This window comes from Vicugna pacos, chromosome 23 (genome assembly GCF_048564905.1).
Source record: "Vicugna pacos chromosome 23, VicPac4, whole genome shotgun sequence".
NCBI lineage: Eukaryota > Metazoa > Chordata > Mammalia > Artiodactyla > Camelidae > Vicugna > Vicugna pacos.
In genome coordinates, this window is record NC_133009.1 from 6,113,734 (window position 1) to 6,137,669 (window position 23,936).

The 23,936-nt window shown below is 52.8% G+C and overlaps 1 protein-coding gene across 5 annotated transcripts in view; it reads left to right on the top strand.

Annotated features, from left to right (window-relative positions):
* LRRN2 (leucine rich repeat neuronal 2) overlaps positions 1 to 23,936 on the top strand; it is a 61,709-nt gene that overhangs the window by 34,439 nt on the left and 3,334 nt on the right. Inside the window, exon 1 of one of the 5 annotated variants that reach the window (XM_072948377.1) lies at positions 5,856 to 5,880. The exons of 3 other annotated variants lie outside the window; for them this stretch is intronic. The gene's annotated coding sequence lies outside the window, so the exon portion shown is untranslated. Of the gene's footprint in view, positions 1 to 5,855; positions 5,881 to 20,801; positions 21,042 to 23,936 lie in introns of those variants that run through there. One more of the 5 variants, XM_006215498.4, reaches the window with a different exon arrangement.

Sequence of the window (23,936 nt, forward strand, 5' to 3'; positions counted from 1 at the left end):
CTGCACTCGCCTGGGGCGCTAGGAGACTCGGGAGAGAAGGAGGGCTGGTTGCTGGCAGCAGCGGGAGCCCAGACAGCTCTGTAGGAAGGATATTTATTTCCCCAGGGGTTACGCAATGCTGTGATGCTCCTGGGTAAAGGCTTTAAGGCCATCTCCACATTCTCTAGACACTTTACGATCAGAGCACTTCGAGTTCCTCAGCTGGCCATAGCCCCAGGCTTCACACACTGAGGGTGAGGGGGCTTCAGCACCACTCCCAGTGGTTCCAAATCCCAGCCCACAGGGCAGTGGCACCTGCCTTAGGCACAGGTGCATCGTGTCACCCTAGGAGGTCAGAAGCACCACCACTGCACCTCTGCCCTTCAGGCCACTCCTGCCGCTGGCCCCTCATAAAGATTCAGGTGGGAAAACCAGAGCACACAGAAGTCGGGTAATTCAGACAAACGGTCATATAGCTTTGGGGAGGATTCAGAAGTCATCTGCATGCATCCCTTCATTTTACACTTGAGAAAACCAAGGTCTACAAATGGGTAACAGTTTCCCGGATTCTCACAGAGAGCCGGGAAATCTCAGCGTGCAGCTACCTAGTGATGAGGCCAGGAGCTCCTTCAGTCCTGGCTCCTAGGAACGGGCAAGGGGAGCTCACATTTTCCACGTATCACTTTATTTAATCCTCACAACAACCTCACAAGAACTCACTCCCATAATGTCACATTTCACAAGATGAGGAAACTGAGACTTGAAGAGCTTAAGTGACTCAACCAAGAGTCCTTGAGTAAGTGGTGGAGGTGGGGTTTGAATTTTTCTGATCCAGTCTGTGCTAATGCTGTTCAACAGAAGTATAATGCAAACCACGTGGGTGGTTTTAATATTCTGGTAGCCCCATTAAAAAGGTAAAAAGAAAAGGTGAAATTAATAATATTATTTAACCCAATAATATATCACCCAAATAATCACTTTAAAATGTCATCAGTATAACACATTTATTAATGAGATATTTTGCATTCTTTTTGCACATTAAACCTTCACAAGCTGATGTGCATTTACGTGTACAGCACATCTCCGTTTGGACCGGCCACATTTCAGATGCTCCGTGCTCTCTTAACAGGGCTACCATGTTGGACAGTGCAGGCCTCTATTCTCACCGCCGCTCTTTTCTGCTGAGTCACAGAGTGACTTAGCATGGAAATCAGAGCCAGCTCCCTGGCCTCTGCTGCCCCGGACTTCCTCCTGTTCTCAGGCTGCAACCCTCCTCTTCCTTTAGGCTCTTTCAAGATTGTCTCTTCCTCCCTCCCCTCTCTCTCTCCTTAGCTCTCTCCTGGAGGACTCGTTGTCAGACAAGAAACCTTTAAACAGGTGAGACAAAGGTGACAAATATGCCTCATTTACATTCAGGTTCTATCTGGCTTTTTTGGCTCTGTTGAATGGCACCTCTATCAAAACATCTCATTTGGAAATGTCAGTGTGGCTTTTGATAAGTCATCAGTCACCCTGATGGCGGCTGACAGGCGGGGAACCGTGTGCTGGTATCTAATACACTGCAGAACAGGTCTTTTGCAATTGCGTACTATTTTATTTATTCAACGTGGCATGAAATCTCTCTTGAAGGAAAGAAACTATTAACCCTGCCACACCAGGCTCCTTGAGGCCTTCTTTTCTCTTTAATTTTCCAGCCTCTTTTTTTTTTTTTTTGCCTCCTTGCTCTTTTTCTACCTGAAGCCAGAATCTTCTGGTCACTGCAGGCTCCCTGGCACCGTCCTCTCCCGCTCCAGCAAGAGTCAAGCCAGCCGCCCACCTGGCACCCATACAGGAGCTGTAAAAGCTGCTGGCAGCTGCTGCAGGGCCCTGGCTTTGGATCCAGGTGCTGGGGTTGCCTGTGAACCTCACCTGGGCCTGAAACAGCTCCCTGCACCAGGAGAGCCAGCCTTCTTCACAGCCATTGTTTATTCCTTGGTGTGATTGCTGGTCCCCCTTCGCTCCCCCTCTCTCCTTCCGGCCCTCCCCCAGCTCCCCCAGTTCCCCAGTCCCCTCCGGGCTGTGCTGCTCCTGAAGGCACCTTCAATCCTTGTACCTACAATCCCTGTTTTCTCTCAATTTCAGTGGAAACAACAGTAGATTTTTGAAAAGGAGCTTTCACTAAAAATTTAAGAAAAAGTTACAACAGCAGAATGCAAAAAGCATAGAAATAAGCCCCAAGATTTTTTTGGATCACGTATTTCTGATCAACAATAAAGGCTCTCACATCCCTGAGATGAGTTGGTTCAGTCCAAGCAGCCTGGTTCCCAGCTCCTTCCCCTCATTTCACCCCTGTGTCTGGAGTCCCCCTCTGTCCTCACCGTGGAGGGCTTCCTCCCCTGCTCCCCACACTTCCTCCTCACCCTTTTGGGGTTGAGGCTTTGGCCAAGTAGTACAAGGAACCAAACATGGTGGGATAGACACGTGGGTTGGCTGAAGGCCCCTGGGCTGGGAATTGCTGTGCTGAAAGAGGCATTCCTCACCGGTCCCACTGCTCAGAGGCTTGCCTTATGAACCCAAGGCCCAGCGTGAACCCCTCAGACCTGCCCCAGCCATGTGGGAGGAAAGGCTGTCCAAAGCCCCTTTGACAAGCATCCTCCATCCGTTCTCTCTGTCTCCGTCATTGGTGAAGGAGAAATATCACACACACGCGCACATGCATACACTCAGCTTTTCAGCGTGGGCCTTTCCCCATTCCTGTTGCCTCTGGATGCTGTGTTATGACTTCTGCAGAAGACAGCATCTTGAAAAGAACTCGTTCTAGAGTGGACCGGCCTGGCTCCAGCTGCAGCTCTGTGCAACTTCCCTGCATGGCCCCGGGCAAGTGAGTCACCACTGAGCCTCAGTGTCCTGATCTGTGAAATGAGTTAAGGACGCCAGCCTCACAGAGCTTGCCCTAATGCTGCCAGTGGTCATGACGGTTGACTCCCTTCCATACCCTCTTCCTATCAGTCTCCTCTCCCGGTTCAGGGACAAGGTGGACAAGGCCCTGGCTTCGAGTAGGCGAGTGCAGAATCCAATGGTATGAGCACACCAGCCTAATTGTCACCCACCTACTCATCCAGCCTAGACACAGCAGTAGGCCTACTCCAGCAGGACCCAAGCTAGACACCCCTTGAGGGGGTCTGCCCCCTTTACAGGAAGCCTCCTATTAAGGGGAACCCCACTGCCAGCCATGGAAAATCACATTTGTTCTTTTACCCCAGCCCGCGTTTATTGAGCACCAACCACATGCCAGACCCCGTGCACAGTGGAGGGAAGCCAGGACGGAGCAGGCCAGCCCCTGCTCTGGAGACACTCAGGCCAGTCCATGCTATGGGAGCAAGAAAGGGGAGGACAGGAGTCACTAAGGAGATGACAACTGAGCTGGCACTGGAGGACAATTAAGAGCTCCACAGGCAGAGAATGGAAGGACATTCCAGAGCAAGTTCAAAGGCCTGCAGGCACAAAAGAGAACAGCCCGTTCCCAGAGGAGGGGAGGGCCTGGAGAGGTGGGCGGGAATGGGATGGGGGGTGGGGTCTGCCCTTTGACCAAAGAGAGCCAGTGGCCTTTCCCATCACCGTCAGAGAGATGGAGTGGAGAGACTGCAGTGATCCAGATGGAAAGCCCAGATGGCATTATGGGATGTCGGGAAAGAGCACTGAAGCCCCCCAACTCCCACCCCTCGGTGAGCCATGAAGGATTAGGAGATTCTGATCAGTGTAGGCGGAAGTGGCTTCTGACTGCCATTCCCGCGTTACCAAGCAGCCATTCCCCACAGGCCCCTTTTCTCTGATGTTGCCCTAGTGCAGCAGATGGGTGTAAGTGTGCATGTCCCTACCTATGCCTGCTGGGAAAGAACTCATTTACTGCGCGCCTGCTCTATGCCAACACTATGCCAGCTTCTCTGTCAGTATCACGTCATTGAATCCTCAAGATAACCCTGTGAGATGTTATTCCCATTTTACAGATATAGGAACTGACACTCAGAGAGGTTAAGTCATTTGTTCAAGGTCACACAGCTAGTAAGAGGCAGAAGCAGGATTTGAACTCAAGTTTTTTATATTCTAAAAGCTTTGTTCTCTGCACTCTGCTGGGCAGAGCATTTGGTTCCCAGCCTCCTGAACCTGATTTCCTTCTAGCTCCTGAGGTTCTGGAGGAATTTATATGACATTGATGCTGCCTTCATCATTAGCAGGCTGTCACTGGGGTGACAGAGAAGTAGATAGGGAGCTGTCAGGATAGGAGAAATGAGGGGATGAGGAAAGCACTTCATCACCGCCTCTAGATTCGTGGCAGCCACAGCTCTGCCTGGCAAAAGGCTCTCTGTCATGGTTCTGCTTCAGTTGTGTCCCCAGACTCACCCCAGCCCCCCTTCTTCAAGCAGGTGGAATCCAGGCCTCAGAGTCCACCGCTGATTTCTAAAAGATGAAGAGACCCTTATGGAAAGGGACCAACCCTCCATCTTCAAATGACCAAGGAATAGAGCAGGGCTCCTTGTTATCTGGGGGCCAGAGACCCTGCTGTGATGCAAGCTACGGACGGTCTCTCCAGAATCACATCCCCAAACACAAATGCTCACACTCACACATGCGCATGCGCACACACACACGCGCTGGCATACAGTTACAGGGGTTTTGCAGGCTTTCGGTTCACCTGTAGTCTTTCTCTCTGGAGATGCCGGGGGACTATGTTTATGATAAACACAGCCGCTGACTGTGTTTACCCTTCTGACCCCTTCCTTGTCAGGCAGCTCCTGGAGAAAGCAAAGGAAGTGTAACTCGGATCCAGTAATTGCTTTTCAAGAGTGTGTTTGGGGAGGTTGAGGCCACACAAGAGCTTTGGCTTTTCTGTCTGTTTAAATTGCTTAAGGTCCTTCATGTCCATCAGGGTGTGGGTGGGCTGCCTGGACAATCAGGATTGGGCTCTGTGTCTAAAAACCTGTCAGTCTCTGAGCCACTCAGGATGCTGGCTCTCAGAACGCTGGGAGCTCCCTTCCTTGAGCTGAATTCACTGGAAAGTGCTCTGGAGGAGAAGGCCCGTTGCTGCCAGGCCCTGGCCTCCCCCTCCCGCTCCCCCTCAGCCACCTCTGGAAGTTCCTGTCCCTCCCTGGCGGGAAGCACGTGCACTCTTAATAGAGCTGCCTAATCACTTGTTTAAACTAGACATTTGGTGCGTAATGACTCCTGGCTGGGACCAGAAAAAGCCATCAGCCATCCTCTGCAGGGACTAGACCTACCGGCTCCATTGGCTGAAGGAGCAGGGGGACCCCCTCCCAGAGGCAATACCGGCTGTGTGGGCGAACCCAGAGATTGATGGGGGAGCTTTTAAAGGTTGGGCAAAGACAGCTGATGCTTCGCTCCCTTCCTTACCTGCTCTCCTACTCCTGGGCATGGGGTGGTCCCAGAACGTGATGGAGTGAGAGGGTGGGGAGGCAGAGTACTCCGGGCCACAGGACAGCTCCTGGACCAGTCAGTCTCCTGTGCACCTGCCCTGGCACCCAGCTGGAGGAGACAGGAAATCTGGCACAACCTAAGGCGTCCCAGTCTCTGGGATGTAGCGAGAAAGCCAGCCAATTAGCTATTTGCCCAGAGTTTTGAGGTCTAGGGGGACAGAGAGAGAGAGAGGCTGGAGAAATATTAGCCACAGCTGTGTTAATTATTATTGTTTTTATCATTATTACAGAGTAGAATGTTCCCCTGTTAATTTCCTGGGAAAATGGCTGTGAAAATGAGCTGGCACCACCCAGGCCTTGAGCCCAGGGGAGCAAGCAATGGCGAAATACAGCCTCCAAACCCGCTCCCCTCCAAGCTGATTCACCTGGCCGGGCACCGCGTGTCTCCACCTGCCGCCTCCCCAACTCAAGGGCACACACTCGTGCACAGGTACACACACTCATACACGTGCTCACACACTCCCGTGTGCAGCCCCAGGAGAAGGGAGGGTCCAGACCCCCCTGGAGCACTTGTTCTCATCTCTCTGGAAGAAAATTAGCCAAGATATAGCAGAGCCATATGTGAGTCGAGTCGGAGGGGGGAAGACCCCTGCTTAGTTGCTCTGGAGATTTCCGTCAATAAGCGCTTTTGCACACACCCATCCCGTAGGCTCCCTCATGGCCTGGCACTGTGCCGAAGACTGAGGGAGCAGTGGCATCTCACTAGCTGTGGGACCTTGGGCAAGTTGCTTAACTTCTCTGAGCCTCCATGCTCCTTCAGTACCCACTCTCAGAGAGTTGTTGTGTGGATTCGATAAGAAATGAGCTTTGCGAGAGGCCCAGCAAAGTAAGCATTCAGTGAACTATACCTATGAAAATTCAAGTCAGATACTTTTATGCCCATTTTATGGATGAGAAGAAACTGGGCTCAGGGAGCTTGTCCGATCGTTGGTAAGTGGTAGAGCTGGGCTTAGAATGCCGCTGTTTCCCCGGGAGGGTTACATGTTGGCAACGCGGACCTGGGCATCCATCGAATTGGCCCTCTGGCAGCCCTCTCGGCAGCCGGCTCTGTCCTCCCTGGCCTGCCCACAAACATGGCCACCCCTCTGGGGACTTCTCCAAAGGGTCACTTGGACAGCACCTGCAGCTGTGGCTCGGTCTCTGCCGGGTGGGGGCGAGGGAGTCAGGATGGGTAGAGACCCTAGAGCCAGATGGGAGCCGCAGGGTCTGGCCAGGGGTGGGGAGAGGATGGTGATGGATGAAGAGCAATGTCGGGGAGGCACAAGAAGCGAGGGGCATGTTAAGAAAAGAGGTGGTGAGTGGGGGAACGCAGTTGCACAGCTGGCTGGGCTCCTGGCTCCGTTTGTTTGCTGAGACGCCTGAATGCCCCTTCCTGTAAATAAACAAAGAAAACATCCTTAAGCTTTGGTGGCAAATCCAGCTATTAAATTTACGTCTCAAATATCATGCAATTGTGAATTTATGAATTATATCTCAAAGCTGTTATTTATATATAATTATGTAATAATTATATAGTATATACATATATGCTAAGCATGCACTCTACCCCTGAGCTATAGCCTCCCCTCGTTTTGCATCTGTTTTAGCTAGACAAGGCATATGTCACTGCCCCCAGTTTAGGATTGAGAAAACTGAGCCCAAGAGGACAGTCCACAGGTCTGGAGGGCAGGCACCGGCTGGGGCTCAGTGAATGTTTGCAGAGTGGAAGGCATTCCACCCCTTCCTGGCGCAGCTCTGGGCTCCTGAGGCTGACCAACTGCAGAAGCTGAGGAGGCCCCATGGCTCAGGAGCCCACTGGGTCCCCAGAGGACAGTGGGCCTCCCCTGAGCTGCCCAGGCCTGTGCCGGACTCCCCTGTGCTTGCTCACATGGGAGGAACTCTCCCAGGTGAGGACCCGAGGAGGCTGCCAGGGGAGGGCAGCTTCAGAGTGGGGTCCTTGGCAGGCATGGGAGCCCCAGTCACCCTTCCGCAGCCCGCTTGGGGCAGATGAGCTGTCGTGCGGTTTCTTGGCAAGTCATGCCTTTTTTATTTCAACCTCTCTCTCACCCAGGATGTCCTTCCCCACATCCAGCCGCAGCATCCTATGGCATTTCATCTGGTTTCCTGATCTTTGGTTCTTAGAGGAGATGGATTTGGCTTCAGGTCCCAGCCAGACCCTCTCCCTGGGGCGGCCAGGAAGACAGGTTGGACACCCTCAAGCGTGTCGGCAAGTTCTCGGGGCCTGGGTGTGACCTTTCAGGAGGCACATTCACACATTCTAGGTGTGATGGCTTAGGAGGTCAGGGTCCTGGAGAACCCCTGGTCCCACCCCAGCTTCACCCTGGAATTAACCTTCTGGTTGGGCTCCTGGAGTGGAACCCATTCTGAAGGCTGAAATAGGAAAAGATCAGTCGCCTTACGAGGTAACAGGGAACCTTGGCCTCTGCAGTCACAACTGTTAGAATCTGAAAGGATCAGAGACAGCTCAACGGCAGTCAGGTTTATTGCAAGAAACCCTCAGACGGGTTCTCCAGTTAGACCTGCGCCCACCAGCTCTCTGCGTACAGGCTTGGTTATTTATGCCTGGGGGTAGGAGCTGATTGGTGAGTTCTTATGCAAATGAGGGCTGATGACCGTGAGAGGGGCGTGTCTGAAAGAGATGGGGGCGTGTCTGGTGACCTCTCCGGCCAGTAGTTCTCTCTTAGGTCCGGGGAGGGTTTTACAGGCAGAAGGCAGAAACTGTGGCTTGCGGTCGTCTAGGTTTGTCCCGAAATGGCGGCAGATCATCAAAATGGAGTTAGTCTTGTCTATCAATGACTATTTACAAGGTCCTGGGCGAGCTTCTTAACCTCTGTCAGCCTCAGTTGCCTTATCTGTAGAATGGGAACGCCAGCACTTCCCACTCCCAGGGTGTGGGAGGATTCAGTGAGATTATGTACAGGCAACACTGAGCCTGGTAGCGCTGTAAATACCAAAGCTCGGGTTGGCCTGACCTAACGCTCTGAGAGTGCCCCACTGATGGTCGTATGCAGATCAGTGCTGGGGATCACACCCCCACACTGTGCCTGCAGACCTCGGGCCAAGGCCTGACTCGCAGGCTTGGGGGAGCAGGCAGGCACAGTTGGGATCGCCCCTACGTTCAGTGAATGCATTCACGAAGCAGAAGGGAGGCCAGGAAAAAGCAGAGCAAAGAAAACCCCAGCAAATTCTCCTCTGTCCTCCCTCAGCTCGGCAGTTCCTGGGGGAACTGAGCTGCATAATACAATGGGATTTAATAAAATGCCTTTAACTCACAAAGTTTGTCTGCTGCCAGCTCCTTAATTAAATTGCCTAATGCTGCTTTGCAATGGCAGCACAAACTCCGGTGTTTAAAGAGCACAGTGTTGCCATGGCACTCTCCCGACAGGGCCAGCAGGCTGTGGAGGAGCATACAGATGAGGCACGGGGCCTGGCCCCTGCCCGCAGTGTCCGCCCCACCACACACACACACACACACACACACACACACACACACACGCACGCACGCACTGCAATAGACTCTGGTCTGGTTTTCCTGGGAAAGGATTTAATCCCTGCTAAGAATGCTGAGCCGGGGGCTTTAGAAAGGGGAGACTCGGGGACATTTGAGCAGAGCAGGGCTGGCCGACTGGTATGGCAGTGGGTCCTGGGTGCTTGGGGCAGCCCTGCAAGGCCTGAGCAGCGGGCTGTCTCCCCAGCCACCCACTCCTGCTGCAAGCAGCCGCCTCCTTTTCCCCAGATGCACCATACAAATACACTTGTCTGCTTGTGCCACGACCCAGGAAGGGTTGGGAAACCCTGCACAAGAGCCCGATGAGTTTGATGAGAAAGAGGGTGTGTTTTTTTCCACACATGGAAGGTGGAGGAAAGAGAAATTCACTTGCTTATGGATTTTTTTTTTAGATGCAGTGGTTCTCAGTCCTAGCTTCCCCACAAAACCAGTGGGGATTTTTTTTCACCAATATTTTATTATGAAAGTTTCAAATGTACAGCAAGTTTGAAGGAATTTTACAGTGAGCAACCATAAACCCACTGCCTAGATTCCACCATTAACCCTTTACTAGACTTGTTTTATCCCCTCTCTCTCCATCTCTCCATCTCTCCATCTTATTTTTGATTCATTTCAAAGTAAACTGCAGCTGTCAGTACACTTTTCCCTCAATACTTCAGCAACTATGGAATTCAACTTTATTTACAATTTTGTTCTTCTTTTGGTGTAAAATTTACATACAAAGAAATCCTGGGGAGTTTTTTTTTTTTTTTAATACAGTGCCTGCATTCTACCCCCAGAGATTGGTTTAATTGGTCTGGAGTGGGATGTAGGCACCAGTATGTTTTGAAAGCTCCCCGTATGAACCTATGGTGCAGCCAGAATTGAAAAACAGAGATAACAGGAGGCAAAGGAGTGTCATTTTTATTTTCCCCAAGGAGAATGTGGAGCTCTCATTGGCCTGTCCCTTGCTTACCCTTCCAGCCCCACGCCCCTTCCCCCGGTGCTCTCCGTGTGGGCATCACATGTCCACGTTCATGCCTCTTTTAGGGTGGACATTCTGTGTATATGTGAATCCACTCATTCTCATGTTAGCATCATAGGGTCTCATCTAATGTGTATTTCCCAATGGTGAAATTCATACCTGTTTCCAGATTCTGTACAAGTCACAGCAATGAAGCCGTACAAATTTTCCTTTGATGATCAGGGTACTTAACGATGCCCAGGGTTGTGGCAGTGGATGGGGGGTTAGTGATGCTAATGGAGGGTGTCCTAAGTGATGTGTGGCGCTGGCAGTGAGCCTGGGTGTCTCGTGATCACAGCTGAGGGCAGTGGCGACAGTGGGGCTGGTGATATTAACAGAGATGATGTGCTGCAGGTGGGGTGACCACCGTGGTGGCTGCAGGTACATCTCAGGTGACAGCATCGTGGTGGTGGTGGTAATCAAGGTGAGGCTTCTGATGCGTTCCTTCCTGTGAGGGCAATGCGTACAGACGCTCACTCACCACACAGATACCTGCCTGGGAAGAACATTGGTTGTCATATGGTCGGAACGTTGGTCCCCCATTTGAGAACCCCACTGCTGCAAGGTGCGGCTCCTTCCAGAATTCTGAGAGATCACCTGAGAACCTGGTCCCCACTGGAGCCCTGGAAGAAGCCCGGACAAGCGGTGGCAGCCCCATGCTCAGCCACCCTGTTCCGTTGCACTTTAACAAGACACAGCCCCAGAATTAAGTACAAGTGGCTCATTAGGAACGTTTACTTACGATGAACAGCTCTGGGAGCCAGCCGGACTTGGGATGCCAGCCATCTCATGATCGATCCAGATTTTATTTGCTGCCTGAGTGGTTTCCTGTTCCTTTCATGCCTGGTAAGCTTGAGGGAGGACAGAGGAAAAGTGCTCTGGTTCCTCCCTTAGCCCAGACATAGGGGTACCAAGCCACAGCACGCCTAGCTCTCACCGCAGTCCTTAGCTGGCACCCCTCCGCCTTGTCCTGAGTTACTGGGATGAGGATGAGTTTAGGCTGCAAGTTACTACTTTAAAAAAAAAAAAAACAGGAATTGATGCTGAAAAATACCTTAAAATAATGTTATTCAACTCTTTCATTTTACAGATGAGAAAACTAGGGCCAAGTGGGTAGTAAATAAAATCCCTGTTGAGAACAACAATCAAAAATGCCCTTCGTGTACGTAGTATCTCTAACGCGACAAAGATACCTCACAGCTGTGCTCTGATTGGATTTTTGGACCAGCCCTGCTAGCCGGCAGGGAACTTTCTGGCCCATCCAACAGAGGGCTCCTGAGCTCCTTCTTTCCACTTGCAATGAGCCTCGGTGATATTCGTGTAGCGCTTACAGCTCATCTTGCATATTTCACACTCATGTTTTCATTAGATCTGAACCGAATCTCTGGACAAAAGACAGAAGGCACAAGTCTTAGCCCCATTCTTCAGAGGTGAAAACCAAGGCTCATGGAAGTTAACATTTTGCCAAGCACGCGTTGTTAGTAAGTGGCAGAGTGGGAGCTAGAATCCAGGATCCCAGCGTGAGTTTCCGGGGGCTGCCGTATCAAAGTACTGCAAACGGACCGGACAGCTTAAAACAACGGAAACTTAATTGTCTCGTGGTTCTGGAGGCTGGAAGTCTGAAATCAAGGTGTCAGCAGGGCCACGCTGAAACCTGTGGGGAGAGTCCTTCCTTGCCTCTTCCAGCCTCTGGTGCTGGCTCGCAGCTTCAGCAGTTCAATCGCGGTCTCCAGCACCATGTGGAATTCTCCCTGTGTCTCTGTCTCAGTGTCCAAATTTCCCTCTTCTTGTAAGGACACCAGTCATTGGATTAGGGCCCATCCTAACCCCACATGACCTCATCTTTACTTGATTACATCTGCAAAGACCCTATTTTTAAATGAAGGTCACGTTCACAGGTTCTGGGGGTAGGACTTCATTGTCTCTTTTGGGGGGACACAGTTAAATCCATAGCAGCCCCTGATCCAAGCTAGCAGCCTTCCGCAATGCTGTTTGCATCCTGTGCTCCATCCGTCCGTTTTCTCCTCCTCGTCTTCCACTACCAAGGCTGAGGTGGTCCCCTCTCCTGCAATGCAGAGAATGGGGCTGGCTGGGAGCACTTTTCATCTTCCACTCTTCCCGAATGATTACAAGCTACTAAGGTGGATTCATGAAATATTGGCAGGCTTTTTGTCTTTTTTATTCCCAGACAGTAAAAATCATTAAGGCTTGCTCTTAATTAGTTTCATTTCGAAGCTTCTAAATATTGATTTAACCTACACTCCTTTGTACTTGCCGCAGTTACTGAATTATGCCTGTTATTGATCATGGGATGGAAGCGTTTCCATCCAGCAGACTCTGGGCCCTGGGAGGCACTGGTCCCCCAGTGGGTGTGCAGGACTCAGAAGGCAGGGACAGGCTGGGAGGAGGGAAGCCCCTGACAGATTGGAAAGGGCCTTCCCTTAAAGAAGGGTTGCTCAGCTTAGGCTGGGGGCCAGTTTCTTTCTCTTGGGTTGTTGGCCCAGGTTCAAGGGAATTTGAATAAGAAGTCAGCTGGAAATCTCCCTTTCCATTCCCGACCCGAGGAGGGCTGGGGCTGGGGCAGTGGGAGCCGAGTCCTGGCTTTACCAGCTGGGTGCTCTTGGGCGAGGTATCTATCCTCTCCCATCTGTGACATGGGGCTAGTAATCCCCCCATATCGTAGCGTGGTTATGAGCATTCAGTACAACCGCTCATGTCAGACACCGGACGGGCTCTTACGCAGTCCTCAGTCAATGGCCACCGCTATTAACACTGCCGTCACACTGGGAAAATAAGTCTGGACTTGGAAGCACACTGTATCTTTTAGCCCTGGCTCCATTCCTTGTTTTGTTTTGTTTTTTGTATTTGGTGAGGGAATGTAATTAGGTTTATTTATTTATTCTTAGAGGAGGTACTGGGAATTGAACCCAGGACCTCATGCATGCTAAGCATGCGCTCTACCACTTGAGCTATACCCTCCCTCCAATTCCTTGTTTGCTGTATGATCTTGGGCAAGTCACTTAATGTCCTTTTCATTAAAATAGAGGTAAAGGGATCTATGACCTTGCAAGGCTTTTGTGAGAGTCACATCGGATCATGGAGAGGGAAGAATTTAAATTTCAAGGTGTGCCCGGTCATGATAGATACTATTATTGCTGGCTGTAAAGTCACTGCCTTCGGTGCCTCCCCGGCTGCCCTCTGCCTGCAGCATCGGGTCCAGACTATTCTGGCGCCAGCCTGCTGCTGCAGCCTCTTCACCTCATCTACACTCTTGGGAACTAAGGGGGACCACTCAGTTCTTGGAATTCACTTCATCATTTTTATCCCAGGACCTTCACTCCAGGTGTCCCCAGCATGTATAGAATGTCTTCTACCATCTGTGCATCTGCTGACCTATGTGATCAGCAAACACTTTCTGGGGATTTTTTTTCTGAGGGGGAGGTAATTAGGTTTCTTTGTGGATTTCTACTTGGAGGAGGTACCGGGGATTGAACCCGGGACCTCTCGGGTGCTGCGCATACGCTCTACCACTTGAGCTACACCCTTCCCACCCTGGGAATTTTTTTAAAACAACTTTTTGAGGCACATTGCACACCATCAGATCCACCCATTCTTTGTGTATAATTCAATGACTTTAGCCATTTCCTCTAGATTTTTGCCCACCTTCCCTCAGGAGGCAGGATCGTGTTCTCTCCCCTAGGCTGGGCCCCCGTTGCCCTTGGTAAGTGCTTCTGTGACAACTTGTATCGGACTTAGAAGAGTAGTTGCTTTTTTTTTTTTTTTAAATCTGTGACTCCCACCTGCCCCCCCATAACCTTGTACCCCTAGCCCCGCACAGTGCCAGCATGCAGTTGGCGCTGTCTTAATGCTCATGGGGTAGGGAGTTTCCTTGTGGCCAGGACAAAGAAGGCAAGAAGGGTTGAATACTCAGCTCTTATCTGTTAGGATAATGATAAGAAGCTCATGATACACGCAGTTTATCAGGCTGGCACTCCTATTGTTTACAGAAGTCTCATCTCAGCTGGAGGGGCCTTGGAGATGATCTAGCCCAGTAAATCTCAGACACGGGCATACATCAGAATTGTTGCCGAAGGCAAGTTTGTGTGCCCAATGCACCGTGAGGCCAAACAAACTGAAACAGAGTCTGGAGCAGAGAAAGGTTTACTGCAGGTCCGAGGAAGGAGGACGGGGTGGCTCATGCCCAAGAGAACCCCAGACTCCCCGAAGGGTCTCAGCAAAGCCGTATCTAAAGGCCACGTAAGGGAGGGGGGGGTCACAGGGTACATGATCAGCTGTGCACAGTCTTCTCATTGGTTGATGCTGAGGTAACAGGATGGTCAACACTGTTAATCCCCAGGCGCCAGAAGGTCTGGGGGCCACATTCTCTTGATCATCAAGGAGTTAATTTCTTCCCTTTGGTGGTGGTTTGAAGCATCTGAAAAACTCAGGAAATATGCATGAGATCCTGTTATCGGGGTACTTCAGAGAGGAGCTGCAGCAGAGGATACGGGGGAGGAGTCTGACCCTGGAAGGCCCCCCAGGGTCCTACTGGGTTACAGAATCTCCAGAGGGTTTGCTCAGACACGGGTAACTAGGCCCCGTCCTCTGAGTTCCCGATCCTGGAGGTCTGCGGTGGGCTTAAGAATCTTCTCTAACAAGTTTCCAGGTGCTGCTGATAACTGCTGGCCCAGGGGCCTCAGGGTGGGCTCTGGCCCAACCCCCTCCCTTCACAGAGAAGTAAGAGGACACGTTCCAAGGTCTGTCCCCAGGCTGGGACTGGAACCCAGCCCTGTCCTGTCTAGTGTCCTCTCCCACCAGTGCCCGTACCCTGACCTCTGCTTCAGAAAGGCTGGATGTGGGTGCAGAAGGTCGGCTAGGGCTTCTGACAAATGCTCTCCACAGCCCTGACCCCGAGCTGGGGAGGGGAGAGTGAGGCGGGGCTGCTGAGGGAGAGGCCTATGTTGGGGCTGAGGAGGGGAGCTGAGGAGCGGGGAGAGCCCTGCAGCGGGGGGGGGGGGGGGGGGGGCAGGTGAAGGAGTGGGCAGGGCAGGCCTGCAGGAGGCGATGAGGACTGGCAGGCCATTCTCACTGCAGTGAAGGGGGGAAAACCGCCGCGGGGCCTCAGCTGCAGCCATTTATCTGGCAGGCCTGCCGAGACAGCTGACAGGGGAGCAGGCAGCCAGCCCCACTGAGACCAAGGCTCCTTCCGCCGCGTGATTTATCTCTGAGCTTCATCTGGCAAACCTGCTGGTGAAACGAGTCTCCTTTTCTCTCCGCCTCATCAATTTTCATTCTGATTTCATTTTCCTTTTCCTTTAGAAGAGCTTTGGCCTTTCTCCTTGTTTAACTGGTCTGTTTCCGATTTGTTCTGCCTCTTTCCCCTCAGCCACTCAGGCCCCAGACCCTCTCACAGCAACCCCCCCAACCCCCACCATGCACAGTTTGGTGTTTCCCTGGCCATTAGTTCTGGGACCACAGGCCACAGAGTTGCCCTCGAGGGGCTCACTGTCTGAGAGAGGAGTTGAGCATCATAGTGGATGCGGGTTCTCTGATGATGGGAGAAGGAGCAAGGGGGTGGGCAGTGGTCAGGGAAGAGAGGAGCTGTGTGAACTGAGACTTCAGAGATGGGAAGAAATTCCCAAGGTACACAAGCAATGAAAGGGACTCCTGGGCAGGGCCTCTGCATGTGCAAAGGCACAGGGGCAGAAAAGAGCATTGCTTGCATCTCTGAAGCCTTCCCAGTCCTTCTGCCTGCCCTTGCACCTAGCTCTCAGGAACCCACTGTGTCTGAAGGGCTGTCCTGGGGGCCTGGCTGCAGGAGGGGGCCTTTCAGGGATGCTGCAGGGTCTGCCCAGCCCCTCCATCTGATTCTAGGAAGGGCAAGGGGAGTTACAGGGAGGGAGGTGGGAGAGGCTGGTGGTCACCATCGGGGCTTGGCTGCCCCTCTGGCTTGTGGCTGTGGCCAGTGTGGGATGTCTGTGGGCTGCCGTCAAACTGGAACATTTAGAGGTCTGCTAGGAGGGGCCCTCTCGACCTTTCCAAGGAGCATCAGGACAAATGGAGGAGCTACTCACCTGAGCCAGGAAGAGCGGGCTGCTTATTGGGTGAGAGTGTGTCAGACATTGGTGAGCTACAAATGAACTGAGTTCAAGGGCCTTCTAGAGTCCTGAAGACCAGAAAAAGGGTCCCAGTTGGAGGCCCCAGGGTGTGCTTAGAATTGACCCAGGAGAGGGCAGTTCCATTGGGAAGGAGGGTCAGCCTGGGGTGGAAGGGCTCCTAGGGGAGGATGCCTGCATTAGTGACCACATGACCATGGATGGGCCATCTGGTGTGGGCCTGGGACACAGGCTGTTTAGGTAAAAGGAACAAAAGGGAGAAAAAGGGAAGGAGACTCTACTGAGTGCCAGGCACTTAGCAGGCATCATCTTTTTCAGATTCCCCCTCATGAGGTAGGCTCTCTCCCCAAGTTACAGAGGGATTAAGAGGCGGAACCTAAGGATTCTCAAGGTCATTCAGCCAGCACCAGGATTCAAGGGGAGCCAACTCCGAAGCCCTTCTTTGAACCACTAACCTGAGCTGAGAGAGGTGGGTGGAATCCTCTGAATTTCCAGAGGGGACACCTGACGGAACACCAGAGAGTGAGGATCGTTGTAGGATCATGTGGAATCCAGAGGCAGAAACCTGAGTCAGAGAAGTGCCTTCTCCATGGAAGGAAGTGGCCCAAACCAGGGCGAGCGCCTACAGAAGATGTGCTCTGGGCTGAGGTGTGTCTCCTTCACAAGGCGAGGAAGGAGGCAGAAGGGGCCTGAGCCTGGACTCTGATCCGCCTGGTCTTCAGAAGCCCTGAAGCAGCCAGCCCACCTCCTTTCTTCCTGCCCTGCCCTGCCCTGCCCTGCCCCGCCCCTCCTGTAGACATTTTCTGAGCTCCTACTGTGTGCCAAACTGCTGGGGGAACTGGCAGCTTGGAGCACAGTTTCTTCCCTTGACAGTCTTCCAGTCTGGAGGGAGAGACAGGCAGATAAGTAAACAGCCAGGAGCCCAGCAGAGGTGTGGAGGCATCAGAGAAGGTTTCCTGAGGATGGGCAGATAGTCAGCAGAAGTCTGGCAGCACATGGCGGTAGGACTCAGCCCGGCGCTGCTATCGGTGCCCAGGCAAGCTGGCTCCGCTCCCCTGCCGCCTTTTTGGTGCAGTGCAAGCAGACAAATGACTTTGTGTGCTACCTACTGGCACCCTCCACTCCTAATTAAGAAATAACGAGGCAGGCTCCCTTCCAGGGATCCAAGCACTGACACCTCTTCCCCGGGGCCAGCCCAGAGACCTAGGAATGTAGACGTTTCTTCCTGGGAACAGGTCCCTTCCCTCCCAGGCCAGGAAAGGGTTTTCACTGGAACGTTGACGCCTCTTACTCCAGAGAGGAGCGGAGGGCAGGGGTAGACAAGACAAACCTCATCCTTTCCCCTGGAGATGCCCTCCCAGTGTCCTCCCTGCTCTCCTCCAGTCTCCCCACCATCCTCCCCTCCTAGAAGTCAGCATCTGGCACCAGAATCAGAAATAAGAAGAGCTGGGGTATGAGACACACCTGGGTTCATGGGCGGGCTCTACATTCTCTCTATGGGACCTTGGTCTGATCCCTTAGCTCCACTGAGCTCAAGGTTTCTCTAAAAAGTATCTACTTACTGGGTTGTTGGGAGGATGGGCTGAGGTAGCTAAGTGGCCAGCAAGTAGAAACCCTGCACGGAGAAGACACTCAGAACGCCGTACCTTCCCTCTGACACTTTGAGTCATGTCATCCTTCCAGCGTGTCAGCTAGAAGGGACTCACCTCACCAGAAGAGAAAGGCTCTGCAGAATGATGATTTTCAAGCGGTTATTGCTGTGACCCAAGGGCAGAAATATATGATTTTGCATCCTATCCCTGTCCGTATGTGTGAGTGTGTAAAACAGAGGAAAAGACATTTCAAAACCATGCTTAGTCTAGCTACACACAATGCACTCTACTTTCTATTTCTTTTTCTTTTTTAATGCAGATTGTTACTCACTTTAAATTGTTTTCATGACCCACTAATGGGTTGCGATTCACAGTTCATGGCGGTAGAACACCTCCCACCCCTACCGGGAAACTCTGGCTCTGAGAATACACAAATCAATAACAAACCATCCTTTCCTCCAGGAGCTCACAGCCTCAGCTGAGAAAACAGACTCACAGAATGACAATAAGGAAGGAGCTATTACGGTGGAGGTCTGTTCAAAGAGTCTCAGGGACTGCAGTGGATGTAACCACCCTTCTAGGAGGGACTCTGGGAAAGTGTCACAGAGGAGGTGGCATTTGGGACAAGTTTTTATGGCTGGAGAGGAGTTTGATCACTGAAGTTGGGGAAGGGCTTTGCTGGCGGAGTGAGAGGCCTGAGAAGGGGAATGAAGTAGCAAGCCTAGTTTAGCAGGAGCGTGGAGTGCCTGAGGACCAAGAGATCACTCGAGGGTGAGGAGGAGACACCGAATGAGGCAACTGTTAGGGTCAAAACAAGCAATGAAGCGGGAAAGTAAGTGTGCGCTCTGTGGTGGGTGTGTGTGAGGTGAGACAGGGATGGGTCACGATGGCGGAGGTTCCCAGTCTGGAGACTGGTGGGTGGCGGTGCCACCTGACAGCAAGAGCAGGTTTGGTGGGAGATGTTGGGTTTGGGACAAGTTGAATGTGAGAAGCCTCCGACATGGCCAGGTGGCGAGGTCTGGGGCAGTTAGAAGTGAGTCAGGGCCCCTCCTTCCTGGCCACTCCCTCATTTGTCCTCACATCTGGTGCCCCAGACTCTGTAATGAGAAGACCTAGGGGTCTGGCAGCGGGAAGGGGGCAGCAGGGCTGCTCCACGAGGTGGCCAAGCCCGAGTAGGGCTTTGGGGAAGGGCTGCCAGTGGTGGGTGGGGCCAGGAGGTCATCCTGTCATCTTCCTCCTCGAGACAGCAGGCCCCTGGGAGGCCCAGGTCATAAGGATTCCAACCAGAAAGGAGACTGTAAGGCATAGAGCAATTTCTAGCTATGGGAATTGTAGAAAAAGAAAGAGGAATAAGAGGAATGACTCTCCCTTCCTGGAAATCACTGATTAATTGTGAGACCCTGAGAAGCTAGAGCCACTATGAAGCAGAGGATGCATTAAGTGAATTTCAAATCTGGTGCTCTAGAGTCCCCTAACACCAGAGTCAACTCTTTCCAAAGACCCTGGTCCCAAGCTGTGATGGAGAAGGAAGAATTCTGGGCTTAAAAGATGATGATGATGATAGAAGTTAGGACAATGGTTAATTCCAGGTGGGGGCTGGACACTGGGAAGGACCACATAGGAACTTCAAGAGGGCTGGAAATGTCTATATCTTGCTCTGGGTGATGATTGTACTGGTATCTCCTAATGTGGAAGTTCAGCAAGCTGTGCACTTGAAATTCATGCCATTTATTCTCTCTCCTGTACATATGTTATCTCCTGTACATATGTCAATAATGGGGGGAAAAGTTGACTACAAAAGGTGAGAGATGAGAAGTTGGGGCTAAGATGAGAGGCAACAGTAAGGGGGGCAATGAGGGCAACTAACAGGCACGTCCTAGACCTCATATCCTATGCTCCTCACAGCCCTTCTGTGAGAAGGTTTCATCCCTAACTCGGCCCAAGGTCACCCAGTGAGCCAGCAGCATTGCCAGGCTCAAACCCTGAACGCAGAGCCCAGGCTCCTTCCACTGCACCACTCCTCCTTTGCATAAGTTATTTATGGAATTCAGACTCTGGAAGGCTAGATAAATGCGGAGGTCTCCTCGAGCTCTGAGGTCCTGGTTGTCTGTGATTAAATGGGAGGCGGGAGTGAGGGGCCATGCTCACCTCCCAGGAGTAGCTGGAGGCCAGGTGTACAGATGGAGTGCTGGCCTCCCCTCCCGCTGCATCCCCCCCCCCCCCAGGGCTTATCTGCTGGCGAGGAGGCCGGAGTTTATCAACGCTACACTCAATTATGCTGCCCATCTGTCTCCGCAGCTCAGGGGGACCTGGCACAGAGGCGGCGGGCCGAGAAGGCTAGGCAATCGATCACTGCCTTGCCCGCTGCTCTCCAGGCTTATGGGGCGGGGGGGGGGGGGGTTGCTGGGCGGAGGCTGCCGGGAGGCGGAGGGGAGACAAGGATTGGGGGAGGTGGTAGGAAGAGACTGCATGCAACAACCACCGGGAGGAGCAGCGTTGTCGGGACTGGCAGGAGCTCCGGGGCTGGGCTGGGGGCGGGGGCGGGGGCGGGGCCGGACACGGAGGGGCGGGAGGAGAGCCGCGCTGGTTCCCGACAACAGCTTCTCCAAAATTCTTCATCTAGTGCTTTGCCAAGTGTCGTAGTTCAATGAGGAGTGTAAGCAATCAATTCCAGACTTTCTGCTAAATCCAGAGCAGCTGTCCAGAAGAGGTGGGTCTGCGGGGGCTTGCAGTGCCAGCCCTTCCAAGAGAAACTTAGTCCCTGGAAGTGGGCAACCCTGCTTCCCCCACTGTGGCCCTGGGGCTCTCCCTCTTCTGTCACTGAAGGCCACGGCTCCAGCAATCCCTGCGCAGAGAGCAGCCCCAGCCCCCCAGTTTCAGCGCTGTGCTCCAGTAAGGCAGGCGTCGATCTTGGCTGGTCTGGTGCAGCGGGTTACGGAGGCAAAGACCTGGGTTTGAATCCCGACCCTGCCATGTTAGAAGCTGTGCAACCTCTGACAAGTCCCTTAACCTCTCGGTGCCTCGATTGCTTCCCCTGCAAAACGAGACTAAGAAGTCCCTTCTCTGCCTCCACCCAGGGTTGATAGGAGGATGACACGCTTCACTGTTTGCCTCCACTCACCAGTACCTTCTGCCTGTTCAATCCTACACTTGGTGCCGTGGGGACACAAAAAGCATGCAAGCCATGGCCCCTGCCGCAAAGACCTTGAAATCCTGTTGGGGGAAACGTACCCGCGATAGTCTGAACTCCCGCTCACCCTGGGAGATTATAGATAAAAGACAATTAGCTTTCTCTGCAGCTCCCGGCAGAAATTGCTAATCGAGCCTGCATGAGTGGGCCATGTGCAAGACAGCTTTAAGTGGTGATGGCAGGTGAGTGGGCAGCTCCGAGTTCCATCTTGGGAGGGGCTGTGTGCTCAGCACTGAGGGGGAAGACTTGCCTGGGCCTTTGCCGAGCCTTGGGACCAGAGGTGCACGCAAACGTGAGTCATCCGGCCACTGCCCTTCTCTGGAAACGCCGAGCCCAGCCCTGGGCTCCTGGCTGGGGGGCAGGAGCTCCAGCCACAGGGGCACGGAGGAGGGTGAGCCTGGGGTGAAGGGAAAGGGGTGTCTCTGGATGCTTTTGGGGGGGGGGGGTTAGGTTTGTTTATTTATTTATTTATTAATGGAGGTGCTGGGGATTGCACCCAGGACCTCACACACACTAGGCATGCACTCTACCACTGAGCTACACCCTCTCCCCTGGACGTTTTTAATTAACTTTAATATGGCTTCTCAGTCGCTCCGTACAGTTGAGCGTCTACAGGACAAAGGGGCTAGGTCAGAGGTGTTGGAGACAGACCCTGGGGCTCAGGTGGGGTCTCCAGGCCTCTCCACCCACTGCAGCCTTCTCTCGAACTGTCTTGGGCTCTCCTAAGCATTGTGCATTTGTGGTCCTGCCAGAGTGGCACTCATAGAGGTGTGACACTTTATCTTTTTCTACTCACAGCTCTCCACCCCACCTGGCAGAGGGGTGGGCGCAACACTGGGTCCACAGTGGGCAAGCTTAATAGGGCCTTACTGAGCCCTGGGATTCAACTTCCAAAAAGTCCTATAGCTGGGGAGCCTCCCAGCCCTGGAGGATGAGGGGAACACTTATTGAGCTCTTCCTGTGTGCACCACATTGAGCTCCTTTAATCCTAATAACAAGCTCATTTTATACACAAGGAACAGATGCTCAGAGAAGTCAACAGCTTTTCCTAGGGTGCTCTGATAGGAAGTGGTAAGTAATAGTAAGATCTCTTTGCTGATGGGTTCTGCTCTCTCAGGTCAGGCCTGGAAAGAAAGCAGAGGCCACTAGTATGTACGTGTGGCAGGAGCACAGACCTAGTTCCATGACAGGGCCATCCCAGGGCTCAGCTTGTCCCTGCTGCCTCTCTGCCACGTAGCACACTGCAGAATCCCCACCCCACCCCCTTCCTGACCACCTCTCACCGGCTTGGATAGCTGAGTTCCCTGCACGCCCCTCTGCACATGTATGCAGGTGTGCCTGCGTGTGCACGTGTGTTTGTTTGCCCAGAGTTTTACGTGTCAGTATACATCCCCCCCACGCAAAACCTCTGTGCATGTTCAGTCATGTTGTTTTTCCCACCTTCAGAAATAGCTGCAGAGGAAGGTGGGAAGTAGTCAAATGTAAACAGCCATGCGGTTCCCATGCTCAGGGGAGGTCTTCGGTGGCTCCCACCCAGCCCCAGCATCCTGGGAGCGGGAGGAGGTGGGCAGCTCAGAGACACCTGCCGGGAAGGTGGTGGGAGACACAGCGCCCAGCTTCCCACAGCTCCTGGAGAGGAATCATCTCCCCCGGGGGCGAGAACAGGCACCCAGCCTGCTGCTTCAGCAGCCAGTGCAGCCCAGGGTGCCCAGGGTACAGACGTCAGGGCCAGACGTGGGGGCAGAGAAGTCCAGTGTCAATGGCACAGCCTCTGGATTCCTGTCTCCTGCCACTTACCAGCTATATAGCTTGTGCCAAATTCTTTAACCTCTTCCTAACCTCAGTTTCTTCATCTGCAGACGGGAGGTATTAATGCTTATCTTGTAGACGCTTTATGAAGGTTAAATGAAATAAGAGATGCAGAGTCTCTGAAGAGTCCTGGCAAATCGCAGGTGTTCAATAACTATGTGCTTCTCTGATGCCTGCAGCTGGAAAACCATCCAATCAGACCTCCACTCAAGAGTCAGAGCAGGCTCAGGAGGCCCCGTTTCATTCCCCATCTTGATTCTTGGCCAAGACTGCACTCACCTCTAGGGTGATGCAGCCTGGCTCTGGAGTCTGGTAGAGAACCCGGATTGATTGCTCATACCCAGGAGGGAGGAACGGCTTGAATTCTAGATTGGGATGGCGGTAGGGGCCCAACCTCCTGGAGGAAGGGGCCCTGGGACCACAGAGATTGAGTCATATAAACCCTTACTGGGCACCTGCCCTGGACTACAAGGATGATGATGAGCAAAACAGGTCCCCAGCTGGGGAGACATTTCCATGTGATGTGGTCAGGGCTGCAGTGAAAGAGCATGAGGCAGGCCCCTTAGCCATCCAGGGGTGGGAGGGTTAGAAGAAGCTTTCTGTAGGAGATGACTGACATTAAGTTGAGTCTTGAAGAACAAATGGGGGTTGACTGGGAGACTGAAGAGGAGACAGGGGGATGGGGTGTGTCAGGGTAACTTCGACCTGAAAGGTTGGTCACGGTGGGTCAGCAGGGCGGCAAAAGCCAGGAGAATTAGCTGAAGCCAAGTCACATAAGGTCTTACCTGCAGGGCTGACGAGCTCAGACCCAGGCTTCGTAGCCCCACCACCTCCTCCTGGCAGCTCGGCCAGGCTGTTGGGGAAGGGGAAACCCCTGCCTCCAGTAGGGAACTTGGCAAAAACCAAAGCTGTCCCCCACCCCAGGGGAGCCTCAACAGACCCCAGACACAACCACCCCGCCCCAGCCTGTTGGGTGTGGGGTCAGGGTTCACTGCCTTTCAGCTTCCAGTCCCAGGAGCTCACCGTGGGATTTAGAAGCTGAATTTGTTTCTATCACTCTACCTACACCATTCAAAGGGACATCTGAAAACTATTGCTTTATTCCCCATTTACCCAGTGAGCCAAGGAGGAGGTGGGGAGAGATGTGAGAAAGTCTGGAGAACCTACTCCACATCTCTCCGGGCTCAGAAGGACTCTCAAGATGATGATTATTCCAGCCTCCCCTCTCCTCCACATACACACACCCCTTTCCTGAGTTATTCTGAAAG